This window comes from Octopus bimaculoides, chromosome 11 (assembly GCF_046866305.1).
Source record: "Octopus bimaculoides isolate indiv1 chromosome 11, ASM4686630v1, whole genome shotgun sequence".
In the NCBI taxonomy this organism is placed as follows: domain Eukaryota; kingdom Metazoa; phylum Mollusca; class Cephalopoda; order Octopoda; family Octopodidae; genus Octopus; species Octopus bimaculoides.
In genome coordinates this window covers 20,495,946-20,508,888 of record NC_142938.1, presented here as the reverse complement: position 1 = coordinate 20,508,888, position 12,943 = coordinate 20,495,946, and the positions used below count along the sequence as shown (strand labels likewise).

The 12,943-nt window shown below is 42.1% G+C and overlaps 1 protein-coding gene across 4 annotated transcripts in view; it reads right to left on the bottom strand.

Moving 5' to 3' along the window:
• The window catches only part of LOC106869243 (uncharacterized), a 112,144-nt gene that overhangs the window by 71,041 nt on the left and 28,160 nt on the right, over positions 1–12,943 (bottom strand). For all 4 annotated transcript variants that reach the window (XM_014914909.3, XM_014914900.3, XM_014914916.3 and 1 more), the window contains one exon: positions 12,289–12,479. The gene's annotated coding sequence lies outside the window, so the exon portion shown is untranslated. The remainder of the gene's footprint in view (positions 1–12,288; positions 12,480–12,943) is intronic.

The following is a 12,943-nucleotide window of genomic DNA, read 5'->3' as shown; positions in this document are numbered from 1 at the left end:
GCTATCGATCATTGCTCTTAATTTAGAGGCTTTATCCACCTAAATCGGATTAAGCTTTAATCGAGTCCACAGGCAAAATAATTGGTTCAGTTAGCTTTTCATTCTCTGTCAACTATTCAGCCACTTGCTAACAATAACTCACCGACTACTTGTACATGCTTGTATGAGTGTGAGTATATATGCATGTGTACGCATGTGTGTGTGTGTGTGTATGTATGTATGTGTGACTCTGTGTGTGCTGGTGTGTGTGTATGTGTCTGTGTGCGTTTGTAGGATGGGTCTGGTAATTATTGTCCAGAAATGTGAGTTCACTCGTTAATTACACATTCAGTTATTATAAACAACAATAGCCACACTAGCAAGCAACCACTCACTGAGTGATGGCAATAACCACAGAAGCAATTACCTATGTGCAATATCAACGACTAATTAAAGTAAGACAGCAATGACTTACCAAAATGCAATAGTAACAATATAACCACACCTTCCTGCCCAATTCTGGAACTTTACCCACATTTGCATGGTATCTATAAAGTTTACTCTTTAAGGTTTTTTCTTTGATTGACCCCCTAAGGGTAAGTTGTTTGAATGTTGTAGTCACTGGTGCATTGCTGTACTCAAAAGGACCTGTCCACTACAACATAACTGGTATCCTAAAACCAAGGTGCCATGTAAAAGGCATTGGCATGGGTGCTGGTGCCACTTAGAAAGCGCTGGTGCCATTTAGAAAGCGCTGGTGCTGGTACCACAGAAAATGTACTGATGGTGGTGGTATATAGAAAAGCACTGGTGAGAGTGCCACCTAAAAAGCACTAGTGATGACAGTGACGATGTTGATGACGATGATGATGATGATGACAACGATGATGATTCATGTTCCCAAAGTGTCAGCTGAAGACACCAGCCCACTGTCTGAAATCACAAGCCAGTCTGTCATACCTTAATTAACCAGCACTAATACCATTAAACAGGCCTCTTAACCACAATGGTATCTGGTATTGGAAAACGAAAACCACTGCCGAGCTTCTTATCTGGAAGGTGAAACCCACTCTGATACCTGTCATTAGAATATGAAAACCACTATGAGACCTGTTCTCTAGAAGTTGAAAGCCACTATGATAGGGACACTTAGGAGCAATAAAGATTCATCATCATCATCATCATCATCGTTTAATGTCCACTTTCCATGCTAGCATGGGTTGGACGATTTGACTGAGGACTGGTGAGCCAGATGGCTGTTCCAGGCTTCAATCTGATCTGGCAGAGTTTCTACAGCTGGATGCCCTTCCTAATGCCAACCACTCCAAGAGTGTAGTGGGTGCTTTTACGTGCCACCGGCACGAGGGCCAGTCACACAGTACTGGCAACAGCCACACTCAAAATGGTGTTTTTTACATGCCACCTGCACGGGAGCCAGTCCAGCGGCACTGGCAACAACCTCGCTCAAATGATTTTCTAATGTGCCACCAGCACAAGTACTAGAAGGCAATGCTGGTAACGATTACGTTCAAATGGTGCTATTTACGGGCCACTAGCTTGGAAGCCAGACACCTACTCTGGCAATGAATACGCTCGACAGTGCTGTTAAGATTGCAGAAAAGAATTCAAAGACATGATATCGGGATAACTTTGCTAAAGATACATACAAAAAATAGCCCAAATGGGCTGTACACAGGCTTTATGAAGAGCACTAACACTGTAAGTTCTATTGTTGTATAGAGGTTTTTTATTGAGCACTCATGTGTATATTTTTTTAAAATACAGTTCTAGTTCTTCTTAATATCATACTCATTCATTTATCTTATTTCTCATTTACTTGTTTCAGTCATTTGACTGCGGCCATGCTGGAGCACCACCTTTTAGTCGAGCAAATCGACCCCAGGAATTATTTTTTGTAAGCCTAGTACTTATTCTATCGGTTTATTTTGCCAAACCGCTAAGTTATGGGGATGTAAACACACCAGCATCGGTTGTCAAGTGATGTTGGGGGGACAAACACACACACACACACATATATATATATATACATATACATATATACCACGGGCTTCTTTCAGTTTCCGTCTACCAAATCCACTTACAAGGCTTTGGTCGGCCCGAAGCTATAGTAGAAGACACTTGCCCAAGGTGCCATGCAGTGGGACTGACCCCGGAACCATGTGGTTGGTAAGCAAGCTACTTACCACACAGCCACTCCTGTGCCTATACAATCAACATATTTATTTATTATCTATTTAGTACATCATATCCATTATCTATCTCAGGTATCTGGGTGGTACCCAGCGGATAATGTGTAAATACAGCAAGTATCAATAATTTTTTGTTAGATAATAATAATAATAATAATAATAATAATGGTAATAAAAAGAGCACTCAGAGAGCCCAAGCCTCTGCCAAGGCAACACCAATGTCCTCTCAATGATTAGCCAAAGATGATTTTTAAAATAAAAATATCTGAAATAAACTTGATTGCTTTCAAAAAGGAGAATACTAAAAATGAACCTGACTGCTCTCAAAAATTAAGTAAAAAGACAGAAAAATAATCCAGAATCCTTGTCCGGTAGCAGATCAATCCCAAAATCTAATCAGTTCATGCCAGTTATGAGGTCAAACATCCCTGAAAGTTTCATCCGAATCCATCCAGCAGTTCTAGAGATATCTTGTCCATGGACAAACAAACAAACACAACTGAAAACAATACCATATTCGCTAAGGCAGAGGTAATAATAATAATAATCGAAATTGAAAAGATGTGGCATCTCAAGATAATTACAATACCAGTGATTGTAGGAGAACTTGGAATGATCAAAAAAGGAACTGAAAATTATACAAAAGTGATCCCTGGATTACCATCCATGCAGGAATTGCAAAAGATGGTATTAACTGGTGCATCACACATAATGAGAAGAGCATTGTTGCTGTGAATTTTCTTTTGTTTTACCCTCTTTATTTTATTTGCTTACTTTTCTATTTTTTATTTTTTCCTTTCTCTCCCTGTCTTCTCCTTTTTCTCTATCACATGACTCTGTAAATGAACAATTTGGTGTGTTTGTTTTAATGGCCAACCAATGTATTTTGTACGTTTCTCTGCCCTTGGTGTCAGGAAGACACTTGGCAAGAAATGAAAATAGAACTGAAAGAAGATGCTAATGAAAATTGCGATAATAATAATATTAATAATAATAATAAAATGCCTTGATGCAGTACCAGGCACTGACTCTCATGGCTTCTGATCTTAGCAGATTGAAAGTTTTATCATGTCCATGTTTTGTCTTGATATAAAAGATAGGCTACAGCAAATACTCTGCTCAATACCACAGATTTGCTTGTTAGTTGTTTGACCATAACCAGTTGAGCGTGTCCCTCAGTGGTTGACAATATATGCATCACTGATCATGAGCATGAGTAGTGGGGGAGCATCATAGCCATGTGTTGAAAGGAATTCTTTGGAGCTTGAATAGTTCACCTCTGGGGCATGGCTGTTTTATTCAACATCCTTAAACAACCCTTCTTCAAGGACCTTTTGAGCAGGATGCGCTACTCAACCTAAAGAATATTCTAACTTGCTGGCATTAGGAAGGGCATCCAGATGTAGAAACCATGCCAAATCAGACTGGAGTCTGGTACAGCCCCCACCTCACATAGCTTGCCAGCTCTGGTTACACCATCCAACCCATACCAGCATGGACAACAGACGTTAAATGATGATGATGATATACATACATAGATAAATATGTAGACAGACAGATAGACAAATAGACAGACAGACAGATAGACATACAATCAGATAGATATCTTTTTATTATAGCCACACAGGGCTAAATACAGAAAATGGACAAATTACAAAGTAGAGCTTTTTTGGGGGGGGGATGATTTGGATCGCGGGAAGAAAAAAAAAAAAAACGTGGGGGGGGCGATCAATAGGGATCGTGTATCACAGTCGATGTAAAAAACGGGGAACAGATTAGGTTTATCCGTGGAGAGAAAAGCCTACGGAAAAGACCACGGTCACCTCAGGCTTTTTTTTTTAAAGGTACATGAAATTAAGTACCTTCTCTCTTTTTGTTACAAGTCTATGCTTAAAATGGTGTCGTCTTTCATTCTTACCATTCTTGCCACATTTACCCATTTTTTATTGAAACTTTCATTCGACAACACCTTCCTCTCTATCCTCATCCTCCTTTTCAAGTGGTACTTGAAAAAGTTGACGAGGGATTGACCAGAGAGGAAAGTGTTTGTTTGTAGACCTTTCAAACGCGTCCACCACACGCATTCTTTTGCCATAGCTATCAGTGTTACAAAAACCGTTTTTCCTTCCCGTTTAAAGGAAGGTGGCGGAACAATATTCACGATAGACTCGGCTGATAAGTGGGCTCGTCCCACACGCGACAACAGCCGTTCGACGAAGGTCCACAGCTCTGAAATATCTGGACACTGCACGAGTGCGTGCAGAACGGTTTCGTCGCTCTGACCGCATCTCGGGCAGGTCGGTCCGGTGGTTTTCGAACCGTGTCTGTAGATCTTCTCTCGAACTGGTAGTGCGTCTCGATAGCATTGCCAAGCCAGGGATCTCTGGAAATTATCCATAGGCCCCGGCCCGAACGTCGTCTTGAAAAGGCGGGTTAAGAATTTCTCGTCGACACCCAGGTTTGCCCCGAGAGTGTCGTCAGACCTCCCCTCCACTAGTCCTCTATAGAACGCATTGGTCGTTTGGAAGTTGCACAAGTTTGATCCCGGACGGCAGAGCTGTTGTAGAGCTTGGCGACACTCGCGGTGCCATTCGCCCAAGTTTCGGTCTCTTCCTGATCCATGTTTGCAGTTCGGTGAGTGAGACGAGCTGCGGGAAGGCGTGCCTCACAAACGGCGCCCACACCTGTTCACCGTCGTCAATGAAGTTCCAGAGATGCCGCAGTCTCAGCGCATGTCTGCGCATCATTAACCACGGCATCCCCAGTCCTCCACGTAACGGTTGTTGACAGCAAATGGATCGCCTCACCATCGGAACGCCACCCTTCCACAGAAAGCGGAAAAGTATGCGTTCTAGTTTCGTGATGGTGGCATCGGGACAAGGCACGACGGTCAGGCGGTAATCGATGACTGATGCGATATACACATTAGCCACCTCCGCCCGGCCTTTTAGAGATAACTTTCTCTCAGCCCATGTTTGGCTGAGTTTGATCACTCTACTGGTAATCTCGTCCCAGTTCTTATCCATTTGGAGGTCCGGACTGAACCAGACCCCGAGCAGTTTAACCGGTCCGTCCGTCCAGCGTCCCACTACGGAGTCACTGTTGGACGGTATGGGCTTGCTTCTCCAGGTGCCGAGTAACAAACCCACTGACTTTTCCGGGTTAATTTTTGCTCCTGTCACCGTTTCGTATTGTTTAAGTGTCTCGCCTAGCATCTCGACGTGCTTTTCGCTCGACACTATGACGGTGACATCGTCCGCATATGCAGACACGCTCGTCCCGCAACCCAGCTCTCGTGGGATACCCCTCAGTGTCGCCAGCTTCCGCAGTAGTGGTTCGATCGTCAATACATACAGAAGCGCCGACAAGGGACATCCCTGACGGACCGAACGCGTGATGTCGAACGGTTTTGACAGGTGACCGTTTACCCGTATTACCGATCGGATGCCGCTATACAAGGCAGCGATCCAACCGCGGAAGACGGGACCAAAGCCAGCTGCCCTGAGGACGGCCGCTAGGTATCGATGGTCGACCCTATCGAAGGCTTTAGATTGATCTAAATTGATCAGCGCCCCACCCATGCCAGGATCCTTAACTACCCTGTCCATGATGTAGCGCATGAGGTGGAGGTTGTCATGGATACTTCTGCCCGGCACGGCGCATGTTTGCGCCCTGTCGACCAGTTTATCGATGACAAGCGCCAACCTCTCGGCTATTACTTTGGCCAAAATTTTCAAATCTGCGTTGAGCAGAGTGATGGGCCTGAAATTATCTATAAAATTCCCCTTGTTTGGGTCTTTCTTCAGCAATGTCACTGCACCTCAGCTCACGAAACCGGGAATTCTCCCGTTTTGTTGCCAGTTGCAATAGACTGATGCCAAGAGGTCGCCAAACAAGTCTGGCATTTGACAATACAGCTCGTAGGGTAGACCATCCAATCCAGGTGACTTATCCCTCGCGCAGCCCGCCATAGCATCCCTTACTTCAGCAGCTGTGATGGGACCCTCACAACACTCTGCCTCTCCCGCCGAGAGCCGCGGCAGGCCGGTCAGGTAGGCAGTGAAGTCCATCCTGCGTTCCGACTCACCGCTCGCACCGAACAGTCGAGCAAAGTGCTGTTGAAAGGCCCCACACATCCTTTCGGGCTCGAGCAGACTACATCCCTGTTCATCGATTAGAGACCGAATGGTGGCTCTGTTACCACGTTGCGCCTCCGCCACCCGGGCTTCTCGCGCAGCTTCGATCCCTTCGTTCCTTAAGGCACGCATTTTAGCTCTGACGACGCAACCTTCGTGTTTGGCGTTGAGGTGTTGGTCGAGGGCCATCCTCGTAGCCAAAACGTTGGTTGCGCTGCCAGTTGTAAGTGCCTCTTCTAGTTTCTTAACTAAGTCTCCCTCTACTCTATTTCGATCTATCGCTAGTTCTTTACTAAACCTAATAGATTCCGATTTGATTGCCATTTTCAGGGCAAACCACCAGCGGTTGTTAACGATGGCTCCTGTTAACGCCCTCTTAATTAATTCGCTAATCCGGTTCCTGTAAACCTGCCGCGCTAAGAGCGAAGCGTTCAGTTTCCAGTAACCGGGACCCTGCCTATGTGTCTTATCTAAGTCGAGCGTACACGTCACAAACTTGTGATCTGTGTAGCTGACTATTTTAAATTGTGGACATCCTACACTATCTCTATCCGCTGTCCTACATAGAACTCTATCTAGATACGATCTCGACGATCCGACGCGGTTTGTCCAAGTCCACGTTGGCACGTTCGGATGGTCGAGTCGGAACCTGTCAGACAAATGGAAACGTCTGAGCAGGTCTTTGAGGCACTTACATCCCCTTCTACTCCTATCCACTCCCACATAGTCTATATGCGTGTCCAAGGTAGCGTTCCAGTCCCCTACTAACAGTAAAGGTCGTGACGTTCCCAGGAAAACCTCTAGACGTCTAAGGAAATCCGCCCGACCCGTTAAGGACGGTGCATACACTGCCACCAGACGGAAAGCACACCCGTTTGTGCCATCGACGTCCAAGACAACCAGCCTACCCTCCGGGTCTAGGAATATTGGCCTTACTTTTAGGTTCAGACTCTTCCGAAAAAGCACCACGGTACCACCACCACCCATGTTTGGTAGACAGGGAGAAAAATAAATGTCGAAATGTCCACCAAACATGGACTTGAGGGCCCGCGGGTTACTGAGTCTGGTTTCACTGATAGCCATGATTTCTATGTTCTGTGACTTGATGTCATTTAGAAGGTAACCTTGCTTCCAAGCTGACGCCAAGCCACGTACATTTACACAACCTAATTTAAGCATAGTTGAAGTCGAAATTTGTATTTCATACACGACAGTAAAAGAGACAAGAGAGAAGGTTACTTACTCGTTTCGAAAGTTTTAGCTTCCTCTTCTTTTGAAGTATCTTGGATGAGGTTTTTGAAGAGTTTCTTTGATAAATATTTTTGGAACCCCCCAACCGCATTTGGAAAGAGGGTTTTGAGTGTGTGGTGCTGCGTTTGTGTGATGTGAACTATTTTGATGTGTTTCGGTGGTGTAGTGCGTGGATGATTGTTGAGCTTATAATTATCTTCAGAAATGTTTGTTTGCGATATGATGTAGTCCATTAATTTTGTGTTTGTTGTGTCTATCGCTGATAGCATTGTGTGTGTTTTTGTGATGTTGGTGCAGGGGGCTTTCAGCGGTTACATATTTCCCTGCTTTGCATGCATTTAATTTTGGGGTTGTTTTTGATCTTTTTCTTTTACTTCCTGTGGCTATTTGCCATTCTGTAGAACTTTCATCGTTAGACGAAATGTCTGACGAATCAGAAGGGGGTAAAGGCAAAGCATTTGGTTCTATTTGTGTGTTTGTCGATGGTGTTGTGGTGTGTGGTGTGTGTGGTGTGTGTGTTGTTGGGGAATTGGGAGTAGTATTGGTCTTTTCTTCGTTCTCAGTGGTTGTCTTCTTGGTTGTTGTTCTTGGTGTTGGTGTTGGTCTGTCTTTAGTTGTTGGTGGTGGTGTTGTTTCTGTTTTTGACTCAGGTGGTGGTGTTGTTTGGTTGGGTTGGTTTGTTCGTTGTTGCCGTTCTTTCGTTTTCGCATATAGCTGCTTGATCAATTGTGCATACGGTGGTGTGGGTAATAATGCTGGTGTTTTGGGTTTTTGGTTTTCCCGTGGCTGTTGTTGTTGTTGTTGCTGTTGTTTCGCGGCAGAATTGCAGTCCTTTTGGAAGTGAGCTTCACTGCCACATATGTAACAGCGTGGTCGTCTGCCTTCCACCACTACATACAGCCTTTGCGTTGATGGTAACTTTATGTAGGTGGGTATTTTATTTAGTGACTCCTGGGTAATATGGAGAAGGATCTCCATTTTTTTACCCACCCACTGTTGCTTTTCAGAAACATTAATTTGCAATATATCAACTTCCTCCATATCGACACATACGGCTGATGTTATCCATAGTGTGTCTACCGTGGGAGGAATATTTTTTATGATAACCCTTGTTACCCTCTGACCAAGGTAACTCGGTATCATTGTTAACTCTTCTGTCTTAAGAGTTAGCATTGAGAATCGTTTCGCTAACTCTTCACTTTGAAAAATAACTTGCACATGGGCAAATTTATGCCACCAAGTTACATAATCCTTATATTGCCATACAGATCTCAAGCATTTCTCGATCTTTTCCGTGCTTGCTTTTTCTGGTTTTTTTGTTTTTGAGTTTAAGATTTTATAAATAATGGTCTTTTTGTTTGTGTCTTCTAAAATGTCTTGTGGTATGTTGATCCGCACCTCGTCATTTTCTTTCGTAAGTAAAGCCTTTGTATCTTTTATCTGCTGTGCAGTAAAAGATACTACCGTCGTTTTTTCCCTTATCGCCTCGGCGAAGTTTGTTTTGATCTTGTTATTGTTGTTGGTGGTGGTGGTGCTGGTGTTGATGGCAGAGGTGACTGTTGCTGTATTAGCGTTGTTGTTGGCGGTTGTGATGCTGACAGGTGTTGTTGTTGTGGCAGATGGGTGACCTTCTTCTTGTGTACTCCTCTGACCTTCATATGAGTTACGAAGTGGCGGGAAATTTTTTTCATAATTTTCTTCGGCGTTCAGGCGTATTTGAGCAAATTGTTTGGCCATCATGCTCTTCTCTTTCTCTCCTTCCGTTGTCTGTGGTGAAAGGAACAAAAGAGGAGTGGAGTTGTTGTTGTTCTTTTTGTTATTGTTGTTCTTGGTGGTAGTGGTGGCTGCGATGTCGGTGGCAGTAGTGGTTTTGGTTTTGTTGTCGTTGGTGGCGGTCGTAATGGTGGTAGTGGAGGTGGTGAAGGCAGTAGTAGTAAACGCAGCATTCCTGGTCTCTACGTCTTGTGTTCGTTCATGCGGAACGACTTGTTGGTCAGTCTCCTTGCCTGCTGTTAGAGGCAAATCGACCACGTGTGAAGGCCTAGCCATATTTCTTTTACGAAATATGGCAAATAAGCCGGAGAAAAATCAAAAACTTTTGGAAATAAACTCCAGAAGGAGCCACTTCCTATTACAAAAACCCAATAGGGTCGAAGTGTATAGACTTATACACCTCTTCCACAAAAAATATTTTAAAACTGCAAAAGTTTTGACATATAAAAGGCCAACTTACTTGCGAGCCGATGTGACTAGCATCCGTCCAGATCAGATAGATAGATAGATAGATAGATAGGTAGATAGATAGATAGATAGATAGATAAGGAATATTTTTATTAGAAGCTAAAGTTTCTTGTATCATATCTTTGTGGTTTATGTTTCTGGTTGCTCAAATGATGGAAGTGGGAAAATGGGCCAACATATTCGTAAACAGATCAAAATATGATTAGTCAATAGTACATCTTGATGTGATTGAATGCTGCATAAAAACTTAGAAATTACACTGTACTTACATATTACATGCACAATATACATATATATATATATATATATAAGTATGTGTGTGTGAAAGTATGCACACACACACATGTGTATACACACACAAGTATACACATACACATAGACATGTAATTACTTTTGTCTTAGATTAGATATGCTGAGCATTCTCTGTAAGCTTTAAACAGAAGTACATTACCAATGTTTTTGAGAAATATTTACTTAAACACATACCTACCACCCATACGAACTATATGTATACGATTGTGCATGTGTGTATGCGTGTATATATGTATATGATTGTGCGTGTGTAAATATGAATATATCTATCTATCTATCTATCTATATATGTGTGTATGTGTGTATGTATATGTATATATGTATACGCATATATACATATATGTCAATGAAGATGATGATAATGATGTGTATATATGTATATGTATATAAATGTATATAAATATATATATACAAATGTATATGTATGTATATGTAATTACATATTTCAAATAAAGCATATGCATTATTTACCATGCACATCTCATTGAGACACCGTCACGTGTGTGTGTGTGTGTGTGTGTGTGTGTGTGTAGGGGTAAGGACCATAATAGAGTGTCGTACCAAATTGCCTTGCCTTATTTATTATTCATTTACTCTCTTCTATATTTCTGAGTTCAAATCCCACAGGTATTGATTTTTTTTAATATATTTTTTTTTTTTTGAGTTTTTTTTTTCAATTTTCCCTCAAGGACAGTTATGGAGAGGGGATGGAGTAGGGGGTGAGGGTTCAGTGGAGGGTGTGAATGAAATAAGTACCAGTCGAGTACTGAGATCGATTCGATAGTCAACGCCATGCTCACCAATAATATCTCAATATTTTTCTGGCTCCTTGCCCGTGCTACAAGTTCGTTAATAATTCATACAAGACACATTGCACAGTTATTTACATAAAATATGGTGAGTCAATATAGGGGAACATAAAAGTGGTCATTGTCGTTGTTGTTGTTACTGTTGCTCAGCCCAAAGTTAATATCAGCACTGATATTCAGCAGGCCCCGTGATCAAAAGACATTCCAACCATGACCAAATCATCAGTTTCTTTTTTTTTTTTTTTTCCCCCCCCCCTTTCCTGGTTCTGGGAACCAGGAACAATATTCTTTTCTACTCTAGGTACAAGGCCCGAAATTTTGGGGGAGGGTGCCAGTCGATTAGATCGATCCCAGTACGCAACTGGTACTTAATTTATTGACTACGAAAGGATGAAAGGCAAAGTCAACCTTAGCACATACAAATTTTGAGTTAAAAATGTCCAGTCATATGGATGTTATAGCATAAAATATGGTCATTGGGGTCCAACTGGACCCCAGTGGCCTTCTGTGAAATTATATTTTTCTGTTCTTTTTTCAGATATTCTGATGAACTGTAAATCAATTTTCTTTGTATTTGTACTGGTATAAATCGATATACTTTTGTCTTTTATTCTTTTTGTTTTATTTTATATTTAATTCTATATGAATAAGTGGAGGCGCAATGGCCTAGTGGTTAGGGCAGCGGACTTGCAGTCATAGGATCGCGGTTTCGATTCCCAGATTAATATTAATGTTACAAACTCTAGTCTCCAAGGCACTGAGTACATGTTTGTTAGTTATCTGCAGGTACCTCAGCTCCATGAGAGGGTACTTCTGGCCAAAATACATGTTTATAATTACATATAGTAAATATATTTAGTGCTGCTTTGAATTTCGGAGGAGGCGCAATAGCCCAGTGGCTAGGGCAGCGGACTCGTAGTCGGAGGATCGCGGTTTCGATTCCCAGACCGGGCGTGGTGAGTGTTTATTGAGCGAAAACACCTAAAGCTCCACGAGGCTCCGGCAGGGGATGGTGGCGAACCCTGCTGTACTCTTCCACCACAACTTTCTCTTACTTCCTGTTTCTGTTGTGCCTGTAATTCAAAGGGTCAGCCTTGTCACACTCTGTGTCACGCTGAATCTCCCCGAGAATTATGTTAAGGGTACACGTGTCTGTGGAGTGCTCAGCCACTTGCACGATAATTTCACGAGCAGGCTGTTCCATTGATCGGATCAACAGGAACCCTCGTCGTCGTAAGCGATGGAGTGCCAACATATATGTATAGTTTATAAAACTATAAAAAAAGTGCCACAGCTCAAGCGCTGAAACTAGATAAAAATAAAATGAATATATTAAAATTTAAATCTTACCTGTCATTTCGTTCTCAACTGGCCTCTCCACAAAGTATTGATTCAAAGGAAAACCATATTAATTGTGTAGTACAAGGCTCCGTTTTTGATCCAGTTTTCTTCCTAATATATATGTTATGCTATCATATGCAGCAGAGTTCATCATTTTGAGGGCGATACCAATCTATTGTCGATCAATAAATTGCACAAAACTAGAAAGACAAAAAAAATAAAAGAAAAAATAAATAAATTATAACACACCTCTTTCGATGCAAAAAATTTCTCAAATGCAAACAAAATAAATACAATTTTATTCACCAAAAGAAATAAAAAATCTAACTTCTTACTGCCTTGAAGATGAAGGGTGGTAGAAGAAAGCTTTGTATTTATTTTATTATTATTATTATTATTATTATTATTATTATTATTATAACTATTATTATTGTTGTTGTTGATAAGGCAGGGAGCTGGCAGAATTGTTAGCATGCGTAGGAGTGACTGTATGGTAAGTAGCTTGCTTACAAACCACATGGTTCCGGGTTCAGTCCCACTGCGTGACACCTTAGGCATGTGTCTTCTACTATAGCCTCAGGATGACCAAAGCCTTGTGAATGAATTTAGTAGATGGAAACTGAAAGAAGCCTGCCATATATATATGTATGTATGTGTATATGTT